Genomic DNA, 17,478 nt, shown 5'->3' with positions numbered 1-17,478 from the left:
TGGGATCTGGATTGTTCAGAAATTCAGGATTTCCTGAATGACCAGCTCATGGCCATTCAGAGTGATCTGGAGCATCAGGCTTGGCCCACTGCCCCTACAGATACTTCAGGAGTATCATCTGATCTATGGCCATGGAGACATACTTGGAGATTTTTTGGGTGGAAGTGCAGACGTTCACAGTGCTCCTTCCAAGCATACGGACCAATTGGAGGGATGTGGGCCCCACATACTGAATCCTGCCGGGTCCATGGGGAGGATGCATGTGGGATTGGATAATTCACCGAGACATTTGGGAAATTAAACTACCTGGTATGCCTAACCAATTTATAGTCAGTGCTCCTGGAATAACACCCAACATTTAGATAGGGATAGGGAGTCAAGGGACACTCTGGCCTTTAGAACCCCCACAGCTTCACTGTGTACGAAAACTGAAGCCAGGGGAAGTTGTCACTGTTCATGACAACGTTTGTTGGGAGGGTATGGGACAAGGAACTACCCTGACAGGACACCTGCTCTTCCAAGCTAATGACAGTTTTGTGTATGTTAAGGCCACCATTTTGCAAGACATACATTATAATCTCACCACTGCTGCAGGCAATCATATTATTTATTGGCCTGCAGACAGAATCCTACAATCAGCCCTTAGGTTTCAGATACCCTTTAATTGGACTGCCTTAGTACCTGACCAGTTCCAAAATTTGCTTTCACCCCTACAAGAGATCCAGGAAATCTCTGAATTACAAGGTCAATTCATATGCTTCAAAATATATATCAAATTGAAAAATATGCTTTTCATACAGCCTATAGAGTGTCTATGTTATGTACTAATTATGATGCATTGTGCTATGTAACTAAGGCTATAAAACAACCCCGTCATATTATTACAGTGGGAATGTTAATGCTTTTATTGCTGTTGTTCAGTTTAGGATTATGTTATTGTTGTTGTAAAGGACGTAATAATAATAACACCTTCCATTTTCATACTAACCACACAGTGTCGTTGCATCCAACCAAAGCCCATGAGGCTGAACCATTTGAGCTAGAATCAAAATACAAGGTTTGATGAAAATGGAGGTTTAAGACTGATAGTCGTACTAGAAGCACAAAAAGGGGGAGTGCGGAAGTAAGAAAGGGATAAAGGGGATTTGGATGCAGACGTCTCAGTTTTCTTAGGAATAGAGTAAGAGTCAGGCTAACTCTAACTCTAATAGCGCAAGACTATAAGGCAGGGCCTGGGAGAGGGGGAAGCGAGTGGGAAAACTGTAAGAGATGCTGTTTTGACCTTGTGTTAGATAAGAATGGAACGCAGACTGTAGCAGGAACTGCTGAGAAAAGTAAGATAACAGGAAGGAATATGTATAAACAAGACACAGCAGTTGATCATTATTGTGTGCAACAAAAGGTATAAATGCTTGCCCTAATTGTTTATTGGGCAGAGACCTGCCTAGGAAGGGGGAATCCCTATCCATGCGCACTCTCCCCCTTGCAATTGCTTGAAAATAAACTGTCTCTGACTTGTTGCAAACAACTTAAGAGTGAGGACTGCGTTTTTCTTCCACAACACCCACTCAGTGATGATTCCCTATTTACAATTACATTAGGAGAATTCAGACAGACAGTTTTTCATCCATTTAATGTGCGCCATGTTGATTTTGTCTCATTCTAGTTTCTTAATCCAAATGTCATGCCTTGCCAAGTCAAATGCCTTACAGAAGTCTAAGTAACAATATTATTACCTTTATCAACCAAACTAGTAATCTCATAAAAAAGATATCATATTAGTTTGACAAGATCTATTTTCCATAAACCCTTCTTGATTGGCATTTATATTGCCCTCCTTTAATTCTCTATTAAGATATTCCATTCTTTTGTTCAGGATCAATGTCAGACTGACAGGCTTATAATTATCTGGGTCATCCAGTTTACCCTTTTAAAATATTGGCATAACATTCGCTTTCTTCCAATCCACCGGCATTTCAAGACTTGTTGAAAAATCAGCATTAACATCCACATAGCTCCTCAGCCAGCTCTTTTCCAACTCTTGGATGCAAGATCTCTATACCTACTGATTTTAAAAAGTCTAGCTTTAGTAGCTTCTTTTTAATATCTTCCTAGTCACTGTTGAAATAGAAAGTATTTCATCATTACCATCGTCAACATCAGATATGACTATATCTGGCTTTTTCCCAAATGCAGAACAGAAATGTTTATTTAACATGTATTACTTTCTGCATTATTTTTGACAATTCTACCATTTCCATCTAATAATGTACCAATACCACAGTTAGGATTCCTTTTGTTCGTAATATATTTTTTAAAGCCCTCCATCTTATTGTCTTTTACTCTGCTGCCATGGATTTCACTTTGTATCATTTTGCCTCCCTAATCAATTTACTACAATTCCTAGTGTCTGATTTTTATTCAGTACCACCAAATTTCCCTTTCTTACATTTATTACATGTATTTGGGTTTTTTTTTAATTTTTATTTTTTATAGCTGCTTTCATTTGCCCTCTAAAGCAATTTAGTTGTTTTTTTTTTTTTTAAACAGTGTGGCCTCGTTGTATTACATGCTGCTATAGTAAATGAAGGGGTTCTTTTTATAATGTTAAACCTTTAACAGAACTTTAGGTATCATGGGTTATGTATAGTGCATATTTTATTATGCTATTAAGCAGCAGAATCCAATTTTACAAAAGCGATTAAACTCAGATATAATCAATAAAATAAAACTTGGACTTTTGGGAAAAGCTATTTAAGTATTTGTGGGGAAGTAAATACAAACAAATGCCCTCCTTAAGATCTAACAAAAAGTAGTTTACAAATAAATATTTTGCACTATTAACTTATATATATATATTTCACTGAAGCATTTTCAAACTACGAACCAATAATAAAAATAACCTCCTTTTTACAGACCCATAGACACACTAATAATGGATAAAGCTTTCTCAATTGTGGCTGATATCTAGCAAGTTACACTATGAAACCTGCAGCTGTCACTAAGTCAAACTGCTCACAAACTGCCCCTTCAGGAAAAGCTGGTTTTCTTTCTGACTTCTGGGGTGCCATTTCACATTTTGGTGGCGGGATGGGGGTGGGGGTTAACTTTAACTGTGATTCCACTGGCTACTTAGGCACATGAAAACTCTAGGTTTTTTGCAGACAATAACTTAGAAATTAGCTGACAGGAGCACTGTATCTAATTCCTGTATAAAGAAAGAAAATTAAATAAATAGTAGACCCATTCAGCTCTAATGCTAACATCTTCAGACACTGGTTAAGTTTAAAATTTTAAAGTATATTCTTACTCTTGAATACAACAATTGAAACAAATGTAGAAAAATCTAGATTACTTTCTATCATTTAGGCTACTTGCTTTTTGCAGTTCACCAAGCTTGGAATAGATCATTTAACTTCTGGAAACATCCTATAAGGGCAAGGCCCTGTGAGTTTATCTTGCACCTGCCTGGGGCTCTAGGGGTTTTACCATACTACAAATAATAGATTAGAAACTGATTTTAAACAGGAGTAAAACTGGCATTTCAAGTTATTTTCTCAGTATTGCCAACCCCAATATTCAAAAATCATGAGTCAGGTTCACCAGAAATCATGAGATTATGTAAAAATAGTAGATATGTTGTTCTTTTTATTTGTCTTCTGCTTTTTTAGGCTGCATTGGGGGACACATTTTGAAGCTTTCTCTGAAGCCATGAGGGCTAGAAACTTACTTTATCTTTAAAAATGAAGACTGAAATCATCACATATCCACTTGACTCCAGGAGCTGGGGCTTTAAGGAAAACAATAATTATCATGAGACTCATGACAAAATCATGAGTGTTGGCAACATGGTTTCACTTCTGTTTAAAGGCTAGTTACTTTCTGGAAGGCTCTTAAGAATAACATTACAGTAATTAAGTTACAGTTCTCACAGGAGAATATTTAAAACCAAACACCAAGAAAATTCCACATTTTAAAGTTGAGTCTTCTGAGGTATATCATGGCACTGCAGGGAGAAGAGGAAAATAAACAGATAATAGAATCATAGAATCTCAGGGTTGGAAGGGACCCCAGAAGGTCATCTAGTCCAATCCCCTGCTCAAATCAGGACCAATCCCCAACTATATCATCCCAGCCAGGGCTTTGTCAAGCCTGACCTTCAAAACCTCTAAGGAAGGAGATTCACCACCTCCCTAGGTAACACATTCCAGTGTTTCACCACCCTCCTAGTGAAAAAGTTTTTCCTAATGTAACCCTTCTGCCCATCAGAGTTGGCAGAAACAAGGGCTGGGTTCAATATCTAGGGGATCCATTCCAATAACACAATGCAAACCGGCTCGAGCCCCCACCCAGTGACCTGGGACAAATATATACCACCCCCGCTGGGCGCCTCCAAGAGGCAATACTTCCCCTCTCGCAAGCACATAGTCTGAGTGTAGCAAAAGTCTTTTAATAATGGAGAGAAACAATGTGGCATTATGTTGGGGAAACACCACCAACAGGATTCATAACACAACCCATGAGCAAAAACTCACCCCAAGCAAATTTGGGGCATGCCCTTTCCCTTTGGTTCTTGAGTCCAGCAACCCCAAATCACCCAAAGTCCCAAAAGTCCAATGACCCAAAAGTCTCTGTCCCTGGTCAGGGCAGCCCCAGAGTTCGAAAGTTTATCTGCAGAGCTTTACCTCCCAACCTGGGTGGAGATATGGGGGGGAGGTAAGGGGCACCTCACATGATCTGAAGCTGACCACCCCACAGCTCCATAGGCCTTCACTTCGCTCCGCTCCACCAGCCACCCCACAAACTGCTTTGCTCAGCTCCACTCTGCAGCCCACAAGCAGCTCCCGTGACCCTTGCCTAGCGAGTGCTACTTAGTTGATGGGGAGTCCCTCCATCATAACAAAAGGCCAAGTACAGTTCCAAGCACAGTTCCCATAATCAGGGTAATAATTTATTCTTCCTGCCCCAATAACAGAGACACTGGGAATCCCACAGCAGCCAAAGTGACCATTTGGGCAGCTATGGCCTGATTCTAGGCAGGGTGGGTGTGCCTATGCAAATGAGTCCGACCCCTGAATTTCTTTTCCACAACTTGCCACACCTCACCACCAGATGTCAGGGTGGAGCTCATCCTGACACTGCTTACACTAATATCCAACCTAAACCTCCCCCACTGCAACTTGAGACCATTACTCCTTGTTCTGTCATCTGCTACCACTGAGAACAGTCTAGATCCATCCTCTCTGGAACCCCCTTTCACGTAGTTGAAAGCAGTTATCAAATCCCCCCTCATTCTTCTCTTCCACAGACTAAACAATCCCAGTTCCCTCAGCCTCTCCTCATAAGTCATGTGCTCCAGCCCCCTAATCATTTTAGTTGCCCTCCGCTGGACTCTTTCCAATTTTTCCACATCCTTCTTGTAGTGTGGGGCCCAAAACTGGACGCAGTACTCCAAATGAGGCCTCACCAATGCCGAATAGAGGGGAATGATCACGTCCCTTGATCTGCTGGCAATGCTCCTGCTTATACAGCCCAAAATGCCATTAGCCTTCTTGGCAACAAGAGCACACTGTTGACTCATATCTAGCTTCTCATCCACTGTAACCCCTAGGTCCTTTTCTGCAGAACTGCTGCCTAGCCACTCAGTCCCTAGTCTGTGGCCATGCATGGGATTCTTCCATCTTAACAAAGACAAGTGCAGAGTCCTACACTTGTCTTTGTTGAACCTCAACAGATTTCTTTTGGCCCAATCCTCTAATTTGTCTAGGTCCCTCTGTATCCTGTCCCTACCCTCCAGCATATCTGCCACTCCTCCCAGTTTAGTATCATGTGCAAACTCGTTGAGGGTGCAATCCATGCCATCCTCCAGATTATTAATGAAGATATTGAACAAAACCAGCCCCAGGACCGACCCTTGGGGCACTCCACTTGATACCAGCCTCCAACTAGACATGGAGCCATTGATCACCACCTGTTGAACCTGAAGATCTAGCCAGCTTTCTATCCACCTTATCGTCCATTCATCAAGCCCATACTTCCTTAACTTGCTGACAAGAATACTGTGGGAGACCGTATCAAAAGCTTTGCTAAAGTCAAGGAATAACACGTCCACTGCTTTTCCCTCATCCACAGAGCCAGTTATCTCATCATAGAAGGCAATTAGGTTAGTCAGGCATGACTTGCCGTTGGTGAATCCATGCTGACTGTTCCTGATCACTTTCCTCTCCTCTAAGTGCTTCAGAATTGATTCCTTGAGGACCTGCTCCATGATTTTTCCAGGGACTGAGGTGAGGCTGACTGGCCTGTAGTTCCCCAGATCCTCCTTCTTCCCTTTTTTAAAATATGGGCACTACATTAGCCTTTTTCCAGTCATCCGGGACCTCCCCCGATCACCATGAGTTTTCACCTCCTCCCCATACTGTGCTGCCCAGTGCAGTAGTCTGGGAACTGACCTTGTTCGTGAAGACAAAGGCAAAAAAAGCATTGAGTACATTAGCTTTTTCCACATCCTCTGTCACTAGGTTGCCTCCCTCATTCAGCAAGGGGCCCACACTTTCCTTGACCTTCTTCTTGTTGCTAACATTTGAAGAAACCCTTCTTGTTATTCATAACATCTCTTGCTAGCTGCAACTCCAAGTGTGATTTGGCCTTCCTGATTTCACTCCTGCATGCCTGAGCAATATTTTTATACTTCTCCCTGGTCATTTGTCCAATCTTCTACTTCTTGTAAGCTTCTTTTTTGTGTTTAAGATCAGCAAGGATTTCACTGTTAAGCCAAGCTGGTTGCCTGCCATATTTTCTATTCTTTCTACACATCGGGATGGTTTGTTCCTGATACCTCAATAAGAATTCTTTAAAATACAGCCGGTTCTCCTGGACTCCTTTCCCCTTCATTTTATTCTCCCAGGGGATCCTGCCCATTAGTTCCCTGAGGGAGTCAAAGTCTGCTTTTCTGAAGTCCAGGGTCCATATTCTGCTGCTCTCCTTTCTTCCTTGTGTCAGGATCCTGAACTCGACCATCTCATGGTCACTTCCTCCCAGGGTCCCATCCACTTGTGCTTCCCCTACTAATTCTTCCCTGTTTGTGAGCAGCAGGTCAAGAAGAGCTCTGCCCCTAGTTAGTTCCTCCAGCACTTGCACCAGGAAATTGTCCTGTGCACTGCTGTATTGCTCTCCCAGTAGATATCGGGGTGATTGAAGTCCCCCATGAGAACCAGGGCCTGTGATGTAGTAACTTCTGATAGTTGCTGGAAGAAAGCCTTGTCCATCTCATCCCCCTGGTCCGCTGGTCTGTAGCAGACTCCCACCACGACATCACCCTTGTTGCTCACACTTCTAAACTTAATCCAGAGACTCTCAGGTTTTTCTGCAGTTTTATACTGGAGCTCTGAGCCGTCATACTGCTTCCTTACATACAGTGCAACTCCCCGACTTTTTCTGCCCTGCCTGTCCTTCCTGAACAGTGTATATCCATCCGTGACTGTACTCCAGTCATGTGAGTTATCCCAACAAGTCTCTGTTATTCCAGTCACATCATAATTCCTTGACTGTGCCAGGACTTCCAGTTCTCCCTGCTTATTTCCCAGGCTTCTTGCATTTGTGTATAGGCACTTAAGATAACTCACTGATCATCCCACTTTCTCAGTATGAGGCAGGAGTCCTCCCCTCTTGTGCTCTCCTGCTCGTGCTTCCTCCTAGTATCCCACTTCCCCACTTACCTCAGGGCTTTGGTCTCCTTCCCCTGGTGAACCTAGTTTAAAACCCTCCTCACTAGGTTAGCCAGCCTGCTTGCGAAGATGCTCTTCCCTCTCTTCATTAGGTGGAGCCCGTCTCTGCCTAGCACTCCTCCTTCTTGAAACACCATCCCATGGTCAAAAGAATCCAAGATACAGGATACTCTGGCAGACACAGGAGCTCTGGCCAGCTCTTCCTCTTGAAAAGAAGTTGGAGGGTCAAATCTTCTAGTCCTTAATCAGGTAAAACTTCTATTGCTGTCAACACCTCCACTCGTAGAAATTAACATGTGCTCAACAATTATACACTTCATATTTAAATATCTGAGCCAGCTTATCCAGGGTGACACATTTCATATGCATTGGCTCAGGGACTATATTTTCTGGTATATGCTGAACAGCACTGAGCACACAGATAGTGCCAGTGAATAAAACCATTAGAACGGCCATACTGGGTCAGACTAATGCTCCATCTAGCCCAGTATCCTGTCTTCCGATAGTGGCAAAATGCCAGGTGCTTCAGAGGGAATGAACAGAACAAGTAATCATCAAGTGATCCATCCCGTCGCCCATTCCCAGCTTCAGGCAAACAGAGGCTAGGGACACAATAATACAATATCATGAATAATACAAATCATGACAATTGTTGACTTCATGGACTCTATGGATGCAATTGTTGTTCTGGAATTGGCCTGAATACAGCTGAAACCCTAAGAATTTGAGGCATAAACACATCTGATATTCATAGGACACTTTCTCATTCCTTCTTTTTTGCAAACTCAGAACAGAAAATGACAGAACAAAATTCAGTTAAAATATAAAATTTCACAGCAGCCATTGCTCTACAGCCCAGCATGGGGCAGAACCTGCCACCCCTTGGGGATTAAGTGATCTCCTCTCATCTGACTCTCATTCTCTCTTCATCCTTCCTGACCTCTGTGCTGCTTTTCATGCTGTCAAACATGACATCCTTCCCAATCACCTGGGACTGTTTGCTGGAGTCTCAGAGAACTGGCCTTCTTGGCTTTGCTTCCATCTATCAGAGTCCTCTTTTTTTTGCAGCATGAAACAGAGAGAGAGTCTGGTCCAGTGGATAGGGAGCTAGCCCTCAGAGACCTGGTTTCTAATTCCCCCATGGACTTCCTATATGACCTCATGCCAGTGTCTTAGGCAGCGAGAGAGTTTCAAAGGTTTTTAGGGACCCAAAGATGCAGCTAAGCATCTAGTGGGGTTTACAAAGCACCTAACCTTCTAGGCACTTTTGAAAATTCCACTACGTGCCTAAATACCTTTGAAAATCTGGCCTTTAGTCTGTGTGTCCCTCAGTGCCCCATCTGTACAATGGGTATAACAGCACTGCTCTACCTCACAGAGGGGCTGTGAGGAGAAATAGGTTAGACATTGTGAGGCACTCAGATATTACAGCGATGGGGCCACATAAGTACAAGAGGAAGAGTGGGAACTTCTCTATACCACTGCTATCCGTTCCCCTGGTTTTGGCTTCTTCTTTTCATCTACGCCCCTCAAATTTAGTCTCTAAGGTGCCACAAGTATTCCTTTTCTTTTTGCGAATACAGACTAACATGGCTGCTACTCTGAAATCTTTTCTGAATGTACCTTAGCTCAGAGGGCTTGGATATATTTCTTCTGAGTTCCCTGTGTTCTCTCTTCAAGATTCCTCCCACCCCCACCCCCATAGAGGGAATCTTGTTTCACAAGCTCATTTAAAGACTTCCAGATCTTTAATTTAATTACCAGCCCTTTCTTATCTTAATCACCCTGCCACTGTTTGTACAGAAAATACTAACTCCCTGCTCCAGGGGCATAAGGGAGGACCAGCACCTCTCCTCTGATGAACTCACATCCCACGCTCTGGTTGGGACTAGGACATGCACCGTGAGCAGCCCCCTTCCCACATCCCAATAAATGGTGCCCCTGTAACATTTCATCTTTAGACAATGAATCAGGCATAAGCTTCTGGACTCACACCCTGTGCACAAAGTCTTACGGGATTGTCAAGTTTTGACAGGATTCATGAGGGTCCCACACAGACATGAAGAAACTGCAGTGTAGTTTTTTGGAACGTTCATACATATACATGTTTTATCTCACAGGCCAAAAGTCCTATATGTTTTTAACAGTTTTGCAGTCCCCGACCTAATATTTCAGTATTTTAGGAAACTTCACACACACAATGCATATAAGCACTACAAGTAACCAGTACAGGTACACACACCCACAAACACAGAAAGTTAATCACATGCACAAAGGAAAAGAAAAAAGCGACTTGCAGATAGTCATACACACGATGTACATACATTCATACAGCCTTTTATAACAAGTTATATCAGAAAACATGAAAAGAACAATTCAGACAAGCCTTATAATGTCTTCTATACATGTCTCTGTAACCAAGCGTAGTCTTCCCTAGGAAAACAAACATCAGACCTTCTGGTCGCTAGAAGACTTCTGCCCTTCCTAGGATGCTGTGTTTATTTCAGATTGTTAGCAAAGCAAAGCAAAACAAAGCAAAGCAAAACAGACTTACTACAGGCCTCTGTATTTTAGGTCCAAGATCCACCGTTTCTTTATAGTCCTTAACAGCACCAATTATAACAAAAGAAACAAACAGTCCAAAAATAGCAGAGCTGTAAATAGTGATTTTCCTATATGGGCTAGTTTCCTTTCCTGTGGACTATCTCTCTGGTCTCTGCACTCCCCAGACATACCCACAAAGGTCAATTGTTTCCTAACTAACATGTTAATGAGGCTCAATAACTAAAGATCTAGGTAGGACAGGTCTAGCTGGGAGTATCAGCCTTTCCAAATTGGGACCAAATGGTGACCCTGAGGCATACAAGGTAATTTTTGGGAGGGTAGCAAACACAGCCAGGTAGGATAGGGATTCATGGGCCAACCAAGTGGCTGCTTTTTCAACAAGAGAAATGCAAGAAGTTCACTAGGTTCCAGGTCAGGACCTGGCAAAATACCAACTCCCCTTTGCGCTGCTCCAGTGACACAAAGGAAGTTAAAGCAGCCTTGAAGCATACAGCATGTGTGGGGTGTGCAAGGGTGTGACCTTTGTTGCGGGACCACACTGAGAATGTTCAATCAGGCCAAACTGCAAAGAATGGGGCAGACAATCCCCAAAACTGGATGATTACTATAATAATTAGATTCACCAAGCCAGCAACAAAACAGCTTCTACAATACCTTAGCCACAGCCAAGTGGCTTCTCTCCTCCTTGATTAGCTCCTTCTGTCTGTCCTTTAAACACTGGATTTGTTTCTGTTGCTCACCCAGACTCAGTAGGAAAATCTGCATCTAGGACTGCAAATTACTTAACTGTTCAAGATTATCAGAGTCCTTCTCACACTCACACCCTGGTGCCTATCAACTCTTTTCAGCCTTTGCTGCAATTCTTTCAGCTGGGTACCCTGCTGCCCTTTGGAGCAGCTGACTGAGTCTTCATCTGACTCCTGTATCAGATTACTTAAGCTTCTCACACTCTCGTGTCCTCAGGCTGAGGACTGACTCACGGCATCCCCAGGGGAGAAGTTTGTTGGATTCTCTGGCCTGGAGGATTATTTATTCACAGAATTAGAGGGTGCTCTCCTTTGTTCCCTAAGTCATGGATACCTAGAATGTCTTTTTGCTCCCCTCATATTTTCCAAAGTCCGTGGTCTTTGTCTCAAAAGCCAGGAAGACTTCCTCAGAGTGCAGACTCTGTCCGCCCAGTGTGGTCACTGTAATGTTTCCTCCACCACTTTTTTCAGCATACACACTACTGAGCACATATACAACTTCAAAGAAGAAAGAAAAGAAAACCAACAATTACTGTAGCTGTTAGGCTCACACACTGTCTTTGATTCCACGTGTAGTACACCTGAAGACATTTGGCCTGCAGTCTGCAATTTCACTCTTTGTAGTGTTTTCCCAGTCTTCCTACTGACTTCCTTAAAATTACAGATACCTCTATAGAGATCCAATCCACAGATTCAGCTTTGGTTATCCCTGACTGCTCTATCTTCTCCCTGCAGGTCTGGGCTAGATCTGACTGGTGCTCTACCAGTCAGGACATAGGGCCATGCCTTGTGTCTCAATAATATATATTAATTCTAAGCTTGTGTTATAGAATAGCAAGAGGAACGCAGAAGACTTTTAGGCAAGTAGCAAACTTACCTATCTCCTTAATTATAACCCATTGCTATTATAATAAATACTTACTTTCCTTCTTGGGACTAAGAACTTTACAGCTACCTTAACAAATAATATCCAATAATGCATACCAATAATATCCAACTAATCTGTAAAATTACAGGAAACTGTATTGAGATCCAACCCACAGATTCAATCTGGGTAACCCCCTGTTAGCTGTATCATCCCTGCACAGCTGGGATGATACCCCCACCCTGGCGGTTGTTACCAGCTATGAGATGTCGAACGGTGGTAGGGAGCTGAGGAGCAGCCACAGCCCTGGGCCGGGGGCAGGGCCTTGGGGGGAGAGGAGGAGGAGGAGGAACAGGGGGCGGGGTCACATAGAGGGGTGGGGCTTCATTGCAAAGGGGGCACAGCCACCCCAATTTTCTGTCTAGCCCACCTCAGCCCTCTCTCCTCACTGTGACAAGGCTGGCACTGCCCATGGAGAGAGAGAGGATTCACTGGTGCCGAAGACCCAGTTTTAGAGTCTTGGGGAGGCCACAGACCTGCCCCTGCAGAACTGTCTGAATCCTTAGGGCCCGGCCCACTGCAGGACTCCCAAGAGACTGGTGACAAGCTGAAGCATAGACCAGATCCTCTGACTCCATGACATTCCTAACATATGTATGTTAAGATTCAGAAACCTCAAAAAGGGTTATAAAATGTCACGGAGCATATATATATGTGTGTATATATATATAAAAGATGTGTCATTTGATGAAAAAATGTACAAAGGAGAAAGGGGCTGAAAATTATGATCAGTTATTTGACCTCTTTCCACAATAACGTTTTCTCACATATGCTCTGAGAAAATTAGAGAAGCCATTTAAAAAAGTATGTGGTAATCTCTACCTCAAAGCAGCACCCTGGAACCCCCTTATTCACCACTGTCATATAATTATGGTATGTTTTGTACAAAGTATGCCTTGCGATGTATCATTTTGAAAGTCTTGATCTATAGAACACTAATATCCTTTTGGAGAGTATGTGCTATCATTGTATGAGATTTTCCTGCATGATTGGTACTGAAATATGTCGTAAATTTGAGAATCTCTACACCAGGTGGGTGTTAACCAACCATTAATCAACTCTATAGCTCAGTTGCACAAGTCCACACAATGGTGGTTTACTCAGTCACTGTGACTCAACAAACCCCACCGGGAGATGTCTGGGCAAGTGTCTTCCCAAGCACATGGACTGAGGGTATAAAATAAGGAACAGCAGCATCTTGCCTTTGCCTTTCTCCTCTTTTACCCCCCCCCCCCCACCACCACTGAGAAGATGACAATTTTACCTGAGGAGACTGGTCCAGGTTTAAAAGGGAAATTGGTGTATTATGAACTGTAACATCCAGTGGGGTGAGAAAATTGCTGATCTAAACACTTTCACTCTCTGCCCATTGATTCACTGCACCTCAAGGGAAAAAGTAAGCACCTTTTGGACGGAAGAAGGGGTACTAACCTAAGAAGTTTGGTCGGTAAGACTGCTGAAAGCATGTGGTGAGAAAACTTGGCTTTGAATTTAACATAGTTTGTTAAGTTAGGCATCAGTTGCATTTTATCTCTATTTTTCTTGTTACCATTTATGACTTTTATGCCTCGTTACCTGTACTCACTTAAAGTCTATCTTGTCACACTGTCTGGCATGGCTCACAACTGTGAGTGCTACCTCAGAGCCGACTGTCAGAAAACAGGGCAGACACTCCAGACTGGTGGTATGTTCTATAGTTAGATTTCACAAAGCCAGTAACAAATGTGAACTCATGGATCTCTATATCAGTCTTACCATGGAGTCACAGACAATCCCCTTAAACTCTCCAGTCTATCTTCCATCCAGATAAACTAGACTTTGTGATAATAGGTCACAAAGCAAAAATCACACTATATCAGGTTGCTCCCAGCCCCAAGAAACAAGTCACTTACCCCAGATTAATTGGTCCTCCAGATCTTACACCAAAGACAATGTTAGCAGCCAATTCTATAGTAAACTATCTAAAGATTTATTAGCTGAGAAAAGGGCATTAGAGTGATTGAGAGGTTAAAGCAGGTAAAACATATGTACAGGTGAATGACAGTTTGTAATTCGAAATGGTGGCAGTGAGATAATAAACTGCCAGTTTCCCAGAAAAGTCTTTTCAGGGCACCCAGATTGTCTCTAGGGATATCCACTTTGCATCTAGTACATCTTCCCTGTAAGAGTCCAAACAGACCAGAGACGAAGGCTTTTTCCTTGAATCCTTCTTCTGACAGAAGACACACTGTCAGTGTCTCGACCCACGTGGGCTTTTCCTTTGATGACAGTGAGTGAGGAATGCACTTTGAGTCTCTGGACTCCGGTCATCACACACACTTGCCATTTGCTTTTGAATTAGCACTTTTTCTGATAAAGTCCTTGTGACGAGGTCCCAGGGGAGCCACACTGAGATTGCTCAATTGGGGCAAACGGCAAAGAATAGGGCAGACAATTCCCCAAACTGGTGGTTATTCTAATACTTAGATTAACCAAGCCAGCAACAAAACAGCTTCTACAATACCTCACTGGTTACCCAGATCCAAAACTCAGTTTCCTTAAAGCAACCCAGCCTTGGGCTCCCACCCAGACAGCCAAGTCAAATATGATGAGGATTACTGAAAATATAAAAAGTTCTACCAATCCCAAAGGATTGGACACATTACCAACTAGGTCAATGAATATTTCAGATCTGACCCAAATACATACTTACTGCCATTTCTTATTAACTAAACTAAAATGTATTTAAAAAGAAAAGAGAGTGTATAAGTTAAAAGATCATCATACATACAGATATGAATAAAGTTCTTAAGTCAGTTTCATAATAGAAATGATGAGCTTCAGAGTTGCAAAAAGTTCTTTCAGAATTAGTTCCATAGGTTATAGTCCAATGTCCAATATCAGGGTGATCCAGACTGGAGCTGGAGACCTCAGTCTTTCGTCTCAAACTTCCCCTGAGGCAGCTTAAGCAGATCTGAGATATAGGTCAAGGTCCTAGACTTCTTTTTATAGTTCTCTGGCAGCCTCTTGGCAGCCTCTTTGGTAATCCTTTGGTAGAGCTTTGTGGCTTTGAAGAAAAACCTCCTATTTCCTAAGCACTACTGGTGATTAGCTGCATTGATTAGCATAAGGCAACTACCCATCTCCTGCCATTTACAGTTTACTACAAACTTCAGAGAGAAATAAAGACAATGCTATTACTACATTATAATTCATCAAAATGTTAACATCTCCTTTTGATCTCTGAATTAACAGAATACAGTGACAGACAGGAACCATTTGGTTGCATTATCAACTTCTAACAATAGATATGTAAACACACACAAAACACAATCATTATCTACTAATATGTCTGTAAAGGTTGAATCTGGGTCAGTTAGCCTGCTAATGGTGTAACCCTTTCTGGCCCTGTGTCACAGTCCTTCATTAGCATTCCACAAGCCTTCTTTGATGCCTGATGAGCTATTTAGTTAAAGGGGTATTTACAACGTAAATGTTTGCTGTTGCATCATAACAGGATACAGATAAAAGAAAACAATGCACATAACGACCGATTAGTTGTCTGAAGTTTAAACACCCAATACACTTATACATTTAACAATCGCTTTGATCTGTACTAATACACAAGTGAACTGACCTGAATACATGACCTGGTCTGCCAGCATCACTTCCCCAATACAAAACTGATGTATGAGGGGCTGTCACTGATGTTCCTAAATACACCTCAGGGTTCCCCCATTCTTGATAAGGCATCAGCCACTACATTCTCCATTCCTGTAATATGAATTATTTTCATGTCAAATTCCTGTAAGGCTAGACTCCAACAAAGTAATCTAGAATTGGTTCCCTTGGCTCTGTGCAGCCATTTCAAAGGTGCATGATCTCTTAAAACAGGACATTTTTTATTAAATAAATAAGGTTTAAGTTCCTTAACAGCCCAGACAATGGCAGGGCATTCTTTCTTGATTATAGCATATATTTGTTCAATGCGGGGGTGTGCTTTGTTTGCTTAAGTAGGCAATAGGATGCCATCTTGCATGAGTACTGCACCCAACCCAATGTTAGAAGCATCAGTACACAGCACAAATGTTTTGCTGAAATCAGGGCTGACCAAAACTGGCTCTTTAGACACAGCTTCTGTTACGTTCTGGAAGCCTTGTTCACACTCCTCTGTCCATACCACCTGGTCTGGTTTCCCCGTTTTTGTAAGGTCTGTTATGGGGGCCATAATGCCACTAGACCTTTTTACAAACCTTCAGTAATAGTTGGCCAGGCCAATAAAGGATTGGATCTGCTCCTTGGTTCGAGGGGCAGGCCAGCTCCAAATGGGTTCTACCTTCAAAGGGTCGGGGCGAATCAACCCACTGCCCACCCTGTGGCTTAGGTAGGATATCTCTGCAGCCCTCATTTTGCATTTGGAGACCTTGATGGTGAGGTTGGCTTCTCTCAGCCTTTGTAACACAATTCCCATATAATTTAAGCGGTCTTGCCAGGATCTACTGAAAATAGCCAAGTCAGCTATTTCGGCTCTGGCAAATGTTTGTAATGCCTGCAGCACCTCATTGATAAGCTGCTGAAAAGTAGCCCCAGAATTTACTAATCCAAAAGTCATAACTTTAAATTCGTATAGTCCAAATTCCACTATAAAAGCAGATTTTTTCCTGGGCATCAGTATCTAGGGGAATTTGCCAGTACCACCCACTCAAATCCAGCATGCCTATCAGGCTGGGTGATGGCATTTAGTTTTCAGTAGTCCACACAAAATCTCATCGTTTTGTCGTTTTTAGGTACCATTACAATAGGAGAGACCCAGGGTCTTTGTGACTTAGTGATTATCCCCATTTCCATCATGCTTTCTACCTCCTCCTGGATTTGCTGGATGTATTATATTTTTTACCTGAGTGAAATAAGGTTGTGTTTTTTTAAAGGTTGAAGGAGAAAAAATGGGGAAAGAGAAGAAAAGAATTAAAATAAGGTAAAGAAATAAGGAAACATTTCCTAGATTTTTCTTTTCTACTGTTCTTATTTGTTTGCTCTTTAGTAGAACGGATAATATTTGGATATAGAGAAGTGAGATCAACTTGTTATATTGCCTGCTTTTATGCTGATTCATTTAGACATTCTTCATGGACATGTGAAAACTATAAATAAAACATTAGGAAAAATAAAAATGTGTAGCCTTTGAGACAACTTCTTCATTTACAATACACATTAGAGTCATGCAAGGCATTTCTTTACTTGAACAAAAAGACATATCTATTCATAAATAAGATATGTGATAAACAAGTAATAAAAATACCAATAAAATAATTGCTAAAGTATTGTCTTTTATTTTATTATGTTCATAAATTAAGATGTAGTCAAATCAATCTATTCTTGATTAATACCAAAAATGGTTGTAAAATATACAATTTACCTTATATTTTATCTCATATACAAATCTGCAAAATAAATATATACATTAATTTACTTTTATTTTTGATAATACACAGTTACAAAAAATATGTGCTACATACACAAGGTATGATACATCCGA

General features: G+C 42.0%; 1 long non-coding RNA gene across 2 annotated transcripts in view; it reads left to right on the top strand.

Annotated features, from left to right (window-relative positions):
* The window catches only part of LOC144930253 (uncharacterized), a 56,350-nt gene that overhangs the window by 9,382 nt on the left and 29,490 nt on the right, over positions 1 to 17,478 (top strand). For both annotated transcript variants that reach the window (XR_013635423.1, XR_013635422.1), the window contains exon 2: positions 16,871 to 16,917. This is a non-coding gene — a long non-coding RNA (uncharacterized LOC144930253). The remainder of the gene's footprint in view (positions 1 to 16,870; positions 16,918 to 17,478) is intronic.

This window comes from Lepidochelys kempii, chromosome 2, assembly GCF_965140285.1.
Source record: "Lepidochelys kempii isolate rLepKem1 chromosome 2, rLepKem1.hap1, whole genome shotgun sequence".
Taxonomy (NCBI): domain Eukaryota; kingdom Metazoa; phylum Chordata; order Testudines; family Cheloniidae; genus Lepidochelys; species Lepidochelys kempii.
This window is presented reverse-complemented; position numbering and strand designations above follow the sequence as displayed.